Source organism: Penaeus japonicus, unplaced genomic scaffold (assembly GCF_977035675.1).
Source record: "Penaeus japonicus unplaced genomic scaffold, GWHDUDI00000001_assembly GWHDUDI00000031, whole genome shotgun sequence".
Taxonomy (NCBI): Eukaryota; Metazoa; Arthropoda; class Malacostraca; order Decapoda; family Penaeidae; genus Penaeus; species Penaeus japonicus.
The window spans coordinates 21,749,607-21,762,106 of NW_028234433.1; the positions used below are offsets into that span (position 1 = coordinate 21,749,607).

A 12,500-nucleotide genomic window follows, 5' to 3' on the forward strand; every position below is an offset into this window, starting at 1 on the left:
ACGAGCACTCTCGCGCACGTGCGTTTGGTGACAATGAAGCTGGCACATGCGCAGAAGGGTCGGGCCGCCTTCTTGCATTCGAAAAGCCCGATTTGCAATGGCAGAGGGGGGGGGGGATCACCTGGCAATATTGGCTCTGTAGGATTCACCTAGTTTTTTCTTTAGACCCTAGCCAGTGTGACTGTAAATTGTGATTTTCAACTAGAAAGACAAATGACTAAGTAAAGTTTTAGACCCGCGGTTTCTCTCTTTCAAAAACTCATACTAGTCATATGCATTCGCTAAAACACACATCTTATTCGCAATGCTGTTCTTCATTCCTTTGACTTCCCAGACACGTGCTCTACTCATAATGCCACGCACACAAATGCCCCCCCCTCCCCAACCCCCACACACACAAACACACGTACATGAAAAAACATACACCCAGACCCACAAAACTCCTCACACACACACACACACACATCTACTCCCTCTTAAACCACTTGATGCCAACACCTTACCCTTTATATGCAACGCCATCTCAAGTTTCCTTACACACCTCGGCGGCAAAACACTTCTTCCTTTCATTTAAATATCAAATTTAACAGCATAACAATCGACTAAGAAAGGCTTATGTCTGTTATCCTGTGTACAACCTCTTTATGAATACAATTCCCTACCCTTGTACTTTTTAATAATGGGACTAAAAGAACCTAAGGGACATGATATATATAAATGGAATTATATTCGTGGAGAACATTTAAAAGTTAAATGTGCGAGCGATTTCAATTGAACATAATAGTAGTAGCGATAATAATAACTATAATTATCATAATAACGATAATAATAATAATAATGGAAATGATAATAATAACAATAATAATAATAATAATGACAATAAAAGCAAAACACTTAGACAAACTTGACCTTGCTCGCGTTTAGGTGGTAAAGAAAATACGATTCTTTTAAAAAAGTTTAATCCCTGTTTTCTGATTTCACCATCTATTTTGCTAAATCCGCTTATCACAATCCTTACTGAAGGGATTAACTATGACAGCGTGTCTAGCTGTCAGCCAGGGAAAATGTTCTGCCTGGTTCTGTGTTTAGCAATCTGCACTTCCGGAGTCTTTGGCGGCTGGGAAAAACACCGCCACCGGTTAGGTCCAATTAACCAGGTGTAGTGAGAACAGTCTGTAATGCATCCTGTAGTTTTTATTTCTTCTTTACTTACTATTGTTTTACTTCTGACCAATTGCCTGTCTGTTTGTTTGTCTGTTTCTCTCTCCTCGCACACACACGCAGACGCACGCACGCACGCACACCAATCCGGATAAATCTTCACATCCTGTTATCATTACAACGGACAGAAATGCCCGAGTAGCTTTCCCGTTATAGGGCGAGAAACGCTAAGAAAGAACGTGCATTAACACGTTCTCACACTGTTGCCATCACCCCAAATAAACATTAATAACAATGGAATTTACGACCATTTAAATAATAACACAAAAAAAATAATAGAATAAATGACCAATTTGATATAATTCAGCGACTTTTTTTTAACCATTCTCCTTAGCTCACTGCAATGACGCGCATATACAGTTAAGATTCCAGTAGCGTTGTAAAGACTAGGTCACTACATAACAATTCAGCTACGCAACGTGCATTAAATTCCATTCAAATTTTGTTTTTTTTATCCACGTTCCTGACTAACTGCTGGTAAAATAAGGCGTGATTAGATGTAAGTGAATGTCAAGTGCCCTTTTAAAATATTACGTTATTATACAGTTATACCAAGGGGTATAAAAGCAATACAAATACCTTTTTCATATATCGCAACAGGTAAAGTAAATCGCAACTCCTTGTTAAATTCAAAGATATCACATTCTAAAAATATTTGAAAAAAGTAAATATACGATATCATAGTGTACCAAGTGTCTTGAGAAAGGCTGCAGGCTAAACAAACTACGCATTTAGTTCTGTACGTTGCATAATATAAAAATGACACATATACAAATCATAAAAACAAACAAAATAAAAAACGCAAAATAAGGTCACTGACCGTTGGGTACACTAGGACAGAGAAGCAAAACAAGAAAGAGACTGAGAAAGCTTTGGGTCGATATATACGACTGTCTCTGACACTCTTCTAATTCATTTTTGCAGGCTTCATACATGTGAAAACGTCTCTTGGCAAAGAAACACGTAAACAAAACGAAAGGAAATTTTGCAGAAACACAAATTAATAGGCAAAAACGGAGAGAGAGAGCGAGGAAGGGAGGGAGGGAAGGAAGGATGGATGGAAGGAAGGAAGGAAGGAAGGAAGGAAGGAAGGAAGGAAGGAAGGAAGGAAGGAGGAAGGAAGGAAGGAAGGAAGGAAGGAAGGAAGGAAGGAAGGAAGGAAGGAAGGAAGGAAGGAAGGAAGGAGGGAGGGAGGGAGGGAGAGAGGGAGAGAGGGAGAGAGGGAGAGAGAGAGAGAGAGAGAGAGAGAGAGAGAGAGAGAGAGAGAGAGAGAGAGAGAGAGAGAGAGAGAGAGAGAGAGAGAGAGGGGGAGAGAGAGGGAGGGAGGGAGGGAGGGAGGGAGGGAGGGAGGGAGGGGGAGGGAGGAGGGAGGGAGGGAGGGAGGGAGGGAAGGAGGGTGGGAGGGAGGGAGGGAGTAAGGAAGGGAGGGAGGGAAGGTGGGAGTAAGGAAGGGAGGGAGGGAAGGAGGGAGTAAGGAAGGGAGGGAGGGAAGGAGGGAGTAAGGGAGGGATGGAAGGGGAGAGGGGGGAAGAGGGAGAGAGGGAGTGAGGGAGTGAGGGAGAGAATGAGAGAGAGAGGGCGGAGAAAGAGAGAGAGGGCGAAGAAAGAGAGAGAGAGAGAGAGAGAGAGAGAGAGAGAGAGAGAGAGAGAGAGAGAGAGAGAGAGAGAGAGAGAGAGAGAGAGAGAGAGAGAGAGAGAGAGAGAGAAAAAGAGAGCGAGAGAAAGAGAGAGAGAAGGAAGGGGATGGAAGGGGAGAGAGGGGAAGAGGGAGAGAGGGAGTGAGGGAGTGAGGGAGCGAGGGAGAGAATGAGAGAGAGAGGGCGGAGAAAGAGAGAGAGGGCGAAGAAAGAGAGAATGAGAGAGAGAATGCGAGAGAGAATGCGAGAGAGAATGCGAGAGAGAGAGAGAGAGAGAGAGAGAGAGAGAGAGAGAGAGAGAGAGAGAGAGAGAGAGAGAGAGAGAGAGAGAGAGAGAGAGAGAAGAGATAGAGAGAGAGAAAGAGAGAGAGAGAGAGAGAGAGGAGAGAGAGAGAGAGAGAGAGAGAGAGAGAGAGAGAATGAGAGAATGAGAGAATGCGAGAGAGAATGCGAGAGAGAGAGAGAGAGAGAGAGAGAGAGAGAGAGAGAGAGAGAGAGAGAGAGAGAGAGAGAGAGAGAGAGAGAGAGAGAGAGAGAGAGAGAGAGAGAGAGAGAGAGAAAGAGAAGAGAGAGAAAGAGAGAGAGAGAGAGAGAGAGAGAGAGAGAGAGACGAAAAGAGAGAGAGAGAGAGAGAGAGAGAGAGAGAGAGAGAGAGAGAGAGAGAGAGAGAGAAAACTACCCTTGGAAAATATCCACCCAAGACTAAGACAGGCACCAAACAGGATGAGGGCAAGGCGGTTGGGAAAAAAAAGGTGAATGGGCTGATGATGAATGCCTCTGTGGACCCCTTTTACAAACATGCGGGAGATGATTCAGCAGCTGCAGCCCGTGTGAATGGTGACAAAAGGCATGGGATGAATGGCCGGGGGAATTTATGTATCTTCTTCATATGCCGTTCGTAAGAGTGCTTAGAGTGACTCATGAGTGAGAGACGTGGCATTCACAGTTCTGGATGCTGTTTCTCTGTCTGTCCTCATTTTGTCCTATAACGTTTCCTTATTTTCCGAACGAATGATTACCTATTATACCCCTTTGCCAAGTCACAAAAATGCCTATTTGCCATCAAGGAAAAATCTTATCTCTCACAGCTCTGTAGGGTTTACTGTGTATTTCACCTCACTTACTTATTTTACTGAGGAATATATACTAATAGCACCTTTCACTTGTCTTAGAAATGTCCTCACGAGGAATTGGATTCGTTTCATGATACACAGCAATATTACAACTCCCTTAATCTTCTTAATACCCCTCCCCCCCTTTTCCCTTCTTCATAGAACCTACTTGATATGTCCTGTCTCTTTTATGCCTTCATTATCCTCTTTCACTTCAGTGTCTTCGTATTCCAACTCCTATCATTATTAGTCATCCTCCTGCTTATTTGTTTTTTTATTTCTTCCACCTTTTTCACCTCCTCCTAATCCGCCATGTTAGTACAGTGGTAACGCGCCGGCCGCACATCCCATGGTCGGCAGATAGAGTCCCGTCCAAGATCGTGAGTTTCCATTATCGCCTGGCTGTCACTGCTGTGGCTGGGCACCATGGTGGGTATGGACCAAGCTCAGATCGAGTCAACACTCTTTGGTAAACTCTCATTCGCTGACACAGGAGGGCTCGTCATAGTGCAAAGCCTCAGCTCCGCAAATCTAGCTTATCCTTATCTTTCCCTACTCCTAATTTGCTCCCAACTTTTCTTTCTTCTCCTACATCCTCCCCTTTTCTTCTTCCTATTTTTTTCCTTCTGCTTTGCCCTTATCCTTCTCTTCATCTGCCTTGCCCTTCTCCTTCTCTTCTCCTGCCTTGCCCTTCTCCTTCTCTTCCTCTGCCTTGCCCTTCTCCTTCTCTTCTCCTGCCTTGCCCATCTCCTGTTCCTTCTCAATGCTCTACTACCCTTTTTTCCCTGAAACTTTACCTCCTTTTTTCCCCCCAACACATTCACCTCCTACTCCCTAATTTTCCTTGCACCTTTCTCTCCTCCCTCTCACCTCCTTTTCCTTTTGAATTGGTTTACCACACCACAAAAGAGAAGGGCAAGACTCAGCAGCTTCATGGAAATTGTAGAACATGTCACAAATTCCATGAAAGTAGTACTACCTTTCACCTCCATCCTGTATATGCCATGATAATCATCTAAAAAAAGAGATAAAAAAAGACATCCTAACTCCCTTTCTTTGTCTGCCATACTATCTACATTCATCTTTGTCTTGACTTCTTGTCATTCTTTCCTGTCCAGCCTTCATTATTAGCCTTGTCCATGATAATTCCATATTGCAACATCACCACTCCTTACAAAAATTACTAGAGAGTCTTGACATGATTCATGTATCGAGGCATATGAGGATGTTTGCTTGCTTTCTATAATTTTCTCTTTTTTGAGGGGGGGGGATTGAGGAAGATGCAGTTCCTGGCTTCTAAAAGCAAACACTGATTTCTTACCAATATATATCATAAGAGTGTCAAATAAATGAAATACCTAAAATTTGATGCACTCTACAACCAACCACTAACATGGTTAAAGCTACACCCTAGAATGGAGATAGTGTACCTATGAAAGGGATAAAAGGATAGAAATAACAATAACAATCTACATTATAGCATGTATACTGAAGGTATAAATGAGAATAAACAGCACATCTACTTTACCTCCTGTTTTGATCCTGCACTAATAAAAGTTACTGTTGACTTCCCATATAAATATCTAATAATGATTCTGTATATAGTTAAAAATCAATAACAAAAAAATGAAAAGAATAAATGAAATAAATAATGAACATCCATAAATACTTGGAAATTGACTCATGTCTTTGCCTTGACCTTATCTACATCCTGTGTGATACCTACACAGCCATTCTCTTTTAATTCATCTTATTTTTAATTATCTTCTCCTAATTCTATAAGACATACACTTGAGAATTAAACTTCACAAAATAAAGATATGCCTTGAATCAAAATATATAAATAAATAGGGTAATATCAGAACACGCATTTCAGACATCCAATACCTGTGCAGCAATTCTATGGAAATGTGTAATCCTGTCCGTGAAATTTATTCAGAACAGCCAAAACAGCTAACGTTTCATTACATAAACACAAAGTGGAAGAACAAAACAAGGACATAGCATAGAGCTACAATAACATAGCTTCATATCACAACTAAAATACATTGAAAAGACAGATCAGAACAGTTGTAAATATGAAAAATTTACCTGATGTATGTCAAGAGAGTGTAGTCTAATACCCAACACTTACAAAACTTTCACAAAGAATGCCCCACCCTAAGAAAACTTTCCTTACTTATGAGTCACAGCTTGAGACTGCAAACTGATAAGTCAATCTTTTTTATATGAAAGTTGATCTCTAATACAGAGATAAGACTGCATAGCAATGTAAGATCTGTAAATCTTTTTATTTAGCTATTACATCAGCTATATTCTGTATAAATAAGAGGCCACTGTACTATCTTTGTTGTAAATTCTTCTATAAAATAATATATACTATGAGAGGTGTCAAAATGAGAGGTGATATAAAGTTTCAATCCTACAAATCTGTACTGTGCTATCATTTTTTTTTATACATCTGGGTTGTGTTTAATCACAGACTCCTACTTCACAAAATTTTAGAGCCTAACACCAAAGAATAGTAAACAATTCAAATAGATAAATATCTCTGAGGAAGAACTGGAGATCAAACCTGGATCACTGACAATATACCCAATACGAATTAAAGAAATGATGTCAAATGAAAAGCATACCTAATGCACATCGCTACATGAGTTGTCATACCTACATAAAACCCAAGAAAAGACCATAAGGAGCAAGAATATCAAAGCTCCCAGCAAAGTGAACTTCTTGAAGTTAAAACAAATAAACATTTCTTAAAGAAATATATCACAGTACATGATATGCTAAACATCTGACTCTTGAAAGTAGCTCTAGTCAAAGAGAACACTATTCTCCCCTCATTTTCTTTTTCTGTTCATCTCTGAAGCCTTCAATACTTTTGAAAGATGTTACCAGATTTCTACACAAGTGTCATCTTGGCAGAGCAAACAGATCTTGCATTTTCACATGAAAATACTCTAGGTGCACCACAAGACAGAGTCTTCTTGTTGAAATATTTTTGTTATGCAACAGAACAGAAAAGGTGACAAAGGTGGGGAATATTATAAAGCTGATGTTTTTTTTTCTGTAATCTTCTATGCAGTAAGACAAAATTGCAATATTATAATGCTAATTTGTTTTTTGCAATTTTCTATGCAGATGAAATCTCAAACATCTTTTTCTATTCTCCAATTTTTTTTTTTTTTTAATCAAAACATTTGACTTATGCATTTGATGACAATAAATATCTGATGGTTTACATCTGGTTAAAACTATATGGATTGTAATGGATAAAAACATTTGTGAAAATACTAACATAATAACGTACAAAAAGATTTTTCTTATAAACTTATCAACCTACTAAAGATTATATTAATAACTGATTGGCATGTCACAAGCTGATATTCACAGAAATTCTTACCTCCCTGTTCATTCAACTTATCTAAACATTATACAGTGTCCTCGTTTAGCACATAGTACATTTTTACATTATTTATTATTTGCAGTACCCCATGTATCACATTTCACATATTTTGAATTCCACTTTACTTTTCTGTAAGACTTTCTTTGACTTCTAAAGAGCTCACAATACAAAATCTCTTTTTAATATCCATAAACCTAAACAATGATTAATGAAACAGGCATAAACTGTCTTTGAGTGATGATATTCACATAATAATAAGATTAGTTTAGATATATTCTTTTATAATATTAATAACTATTCATGACATAAACATAAAATATCTTCCTGTACTTCTTTTTCTTATTGGTTATGTACAGTGACTTCTTTGTTAAATGCAAGATATAGCATACAGTAGTTTATTAGTCAAAAAACATATACTATTCAGTCTTTCCAAATTCCCCTTAACCCCACAAAAAGTATGGAGAAATCGGAGGAAATTGGAAAAAACAAAACAAAAGATAAGCAATGTCAGAGAACAAATAATGAGGAACTGCAATCACAAGTCAAAGAGAAACTATTGTCATTACATCTCCAACACCTCTTTCCCTTATAAAGCTAATGAGTCAATGTATTGTAAGACATCATGTAGCCACATAACTGCAAATCCTCTTCATAGTCAACAAACATGTGAATAATCATGACCTTGGTTGGACCTGCATAAGAGTCAATAATTTCCTTACATCATAACATCATGGATTTTATGGGTAGCAAGATGTAATTCATAAACATCATAATATCATGAATACAAGAAAAAGTAGCAAAAAAAAATCTGACTCATATCATCCATGGTACATTTAATTATAAAATTATGAATCTGATTTAATATCCAATAGCATCTTCAGCTCTAAATATAACTACCAGTTTGGCAATGGTTGGTAAACTGCCATTCTTAACCTCTAAAGTCCAATTTGTCATGATTGCGACATGTAGCAACTTGTGAGCATAGTTATATATGTCTAAATTGAGCAAGAGCTGTCAAAAACTGGTGGTCTGTTTTCCTATTTGTGAAAGAGACATATGCAGCATTCACTAACAGATCTGGTACTATCTAGTGAGATTCCTCCAGCCATACCCATCATACCATGCTACTCTAAATGTAGGCCTTTCTCTCTATGACATAATTATGTTTTATGCCTCTTTTTTGTGAAAAGAACATAGCGTACTACATGGCACATTTCATACTAATGCCACCATCCTATTCACAACCACTCCCCCCTTCCAATTCATGTACTAGTACATATCACATAGCCATCTCCTTGCATATCCTATTCTTTTATTTTTTTTTATACTAATTCATTGCTGCCGAGTGCCCACGGGAATTGTCTGTAAAACCTAGTTATCACTGCTCTTCTAAGAGTATATAGGTAATTTCTATGATGGTTGTAAGGCATCTGGTTAAAAAATTCTTTTAGTGGGTCATGTGGTCTATTGGGTTAGTAGCCAGGATTGTCACTCTGACGACCTGGGATTGAGTCTTGGTCAGGAAGGTAAAAATTTGTATTTCTATATTAAATGCGTTACTGCATTCTACCATCTTTCTCACATAGATATAACCTCAGTAACCTGATTTGTGACTTGAATTTCTAATTCATTGCTGCCAAGTGCCCGGGGGAATTGTCTGTAAAACCTCACTATCACTGCTCTGCTAAGCGTATATAGGTAATTTCCATGATGGTTGTAAGCCATCTGGTTATACAATTCTTTTAGTGGGTCACGTGGTCTATTGGGTTAGTAGCCAGGATTGTCACTAATGATCTGGGATCGAGTTTCGGTCAGAGAGGTAAAATTTGAATTTATATATACTTATATATATACTGTATATATACATATATATACATGTATATATATATAAATATATATGTATACATATATCTATACATATATATATATATATATATATATATATATATATATATAGAGAGAGAGAGAGAGAGAGAGAGAGAGAGAGAGAGAGAGAGAGAGAGAGAGAGAGAGAGAGAGAGAGATTACTTTACATGCTTTTTTTCGTGTCAAATCATGATTGATACAAAGTTTTCCCTTGATATCATATCTGATTTAAATATTCCTAGCATAGTGAGACCCATAAAGACATAGCATTATAATACTGCTGACAAATTAATTTGGCACTATATTCAAGTTAGTTTGCTCTACTTAAATCAGGATACAAAATGCATCTCAAAACAATCTAAATTACTTCAGAGAAAATTTGAAAACTAAATATCCTATATGAAAAAATCAACTGAACTTAGATAAGGTACGTACGATGAAGGAGCCAAAATAGCATATAAATGATATAGGTTCATACATTTCTTTATTACTTGACATTGTTACTCTACATCAGTGACTACAAACTTTCATAGGATTTTTATCAATGAATCTTATGAATGTATTTTGATAAAATATTTGTTTAGTCGAGCTACACAAGAAATTCATTTTTAATTTCATGATAAATATATAACTTCCTATACATACTTTAGTACTCCACTGACTAAATTTCACTTAACACAATTCACCTGTTGCATACTGGTGATATGAATGTGCTGACACTAAAAAATTATATCAGGGGCCCCATTGAAGTGGGTAAACCTTGTGTTATACCCATCAGAATGTCTTATTATTCTTTACAAGCATACAAAGAGTAATAGCTATATTTTTTGACATATGAAAGATAGATTTTTTATAATCACATTTACCAAACTACTCAAATGTAGATGGTACCGCTCTCTACTAGCATCAGTAGAAAAGAAAGCCTTGAATGGCACCCATCCCGGTCGCTACCAAGTACAAACATTCTAAAAGCATTGATACATAGCAAGATGCCAACCTCCAACTCTAAGGTACTGGCAGTGCACTAACACAAAATAAGTAATGAAAGTGAGCAAGAAAGCCCTAGATATGTTGTTTGACATTTCCTTTTTCTAAAAATAAAAACCTGTCTGGGTGGCACTAGTGCCTGTTTTTATGTCTAAAAATTTAAAACATCTATATACAAACAATATCAATTCAATATACACTCAAAATATATATAAAAAAAAATATCTGGTGATTTCATTGTCTCCCTGTAATTTGAAATCTGACCTAGGTAGCTATCACTTTATCATAATTGAATTATTAGTCTATTAGGAAATCATTGAAAAAAACAAAATCCATAAAAAAAAATCAAATTTTCTCTTTAACTGACATTGTCACATATCCACATGTTTCAGAGTAACCTATCCACAACTCAAATTGTGTTTATTAGCCTGTATGTAATTCAAAGAGAAGAAGAACAAAAAGAACATGAATTCTTTCCTCTCACCAGATGCATCAGAGTTTGAAAGAAAATAGCTTCCTCACAACAGCAAAAGTTTTGACCACAGGGTTTTACATGACCAATCACATGAACAATTACAAAATGTACCGTCCCCGCTGCAAGTATTATATTGCCTGGTTAACCTCAAGGAAACAAAAATAGTCTGCACCTGATTGACTCCTCAGACCATTGAGCTCCGAGTATCCTCAATTGATTGCTGATGTTACTGAAGAAAGTTCTTTAATTTCTTTGGTGTGAAACTGAATCTAGAAAACTCACATCTTTTAAGTGTAGGAATCTTTTTGAGAGTTGACAACATGACGAACTCCCAGTGAGTTGTTTGCAAATTTTAAAGAGATATTAATTTCTGGGAGTATATTTACTGATTTATCTTTATGTATATTTATTTTTAATTTGTGTGCATGCTTCTGCTTGCACATGTCCATTAGTGAAAGAATGTAAGAGTATTTTTTTTACGCATGTGCATGAGCTATGGCATGTGCTTCATTATTTTGTTATTGAATACAATATACAGTAAAATGCTTAAAGATATATGTAAAAAAAATCCCTGTCTGCTTACTAGACAACAATTACAATACCTAGTTCACCTTTGACATGCAATTAGCTATTCTGCCAAATCATGATTCTTTCTTACAAAATAGAGAACTTTGAAATAAAATCACTTCTCACTTACACTATACATCAACTAATACATACTAAAAAAAAAGACTCTCATGACAAGCTATAAATTCATTAATTCCTATATTCCAATAAAAAAAAAAAAAAAATGAAGTACAGGTCCACAATTCCTGAATCCAAAATTCTGAAAACTTATAGTTCCGAAAAAACAAAGTTTTTTTGTGGAGTGTGGAGCATAGACAATCAGTCATCTCTACATAACAGACTTGTTAGGTGCACAAACAGCTGCTTCAACTCTATACCCACTCTCCACATGGTGGTGTGATCAAGCACTGACAGCCAGAGTGACTGGCGTCAGTTGTGTCTCAGCACTTGTAGTGTTCATACGTATCTGCTGTTCACTGACAGTTTGTTTTTGCTTTTTATTTTGTGACTCGTTTACTGTTAATGCCAGGGGATGTAATATCACATTATTTGGGGCTTGCTGCCAGGGATGTGATATCACGTGATATCACGCATCGGTCAGCTACAGCCAGAGCAGGTGAATAACCCAAGGCGTTAGGGCTGCATTTAGACTGATCAGGGTCAAAACCACCCCATTGTTATTGGATTAATTTCACTGTGAAAATGTCAAAAAGAGTTGCAGATACATTTTTGCTACAGGTTAACCCTCTCTGGACGGGTGGTACACTTCTGTACCGCTCATTCAAAAGCCCAGTGGCCGGGCGGCACAATATTGTGCCAGCCATTTAATTCATTTAGGCCTAAGCGCTCGAAAGCCCGTGGGTTAATGTTTGATTATTAAAAACATAACTGGCCCCAAGGGTTTCGGATAAGAGATTGTGGACCTGTATAATATCAAGCTACTTTCAAAAAATTACTCTTCTTTATCTTCCATGAAAAATCACATAAACATATAACAACAAACCCCATCCTAAATCTCAAAAGTCAAGTGAAAATATATGAACTCTCATTCTAATACTCAATTCTACATATCAACCCTTACAGGATGTGGCCTCTTGTGATCTGAGGCGGAAATGGTGCATCGTAGTGTTAAATAATCTTTTCTATCTACTTGAATTAAATTTGCACCAAAAATATGTGTATTTTTTTAATTTACTACTAGAAAAAACAATTATAATTTTTTTAGT

General features: G+C 37.3%; 1 protein-coding gene across 13 annotated transcripts in view; it reads right to left on the reverse strand.

The window, feature by feature from the left end:
* RhoGAP71E (Rho GTPase activating protein at 71E) overlaps positions 1-12,500 on the reverse strand; it is an 83,124-nt gene that overhangs the window by 63,439 nt on the left and 7,185 nt on the right. Inside the window, exon 1 of one of the 13 annotated variants that reach the window (XM_086555975.1) lies at positions 6,062-6,080. The exons of the other annotated variants lie outside the window; for them this stretch is intronic. The gene's annotated coding sequence lies outside the window, so the exon portion shown is untranslated. Of the gene's footprint in view, positions 1-6,061; positions 6,081-12,500 lie in introns of those variants that run through there. 13 annotated transcript variants of the gene reach the window in all.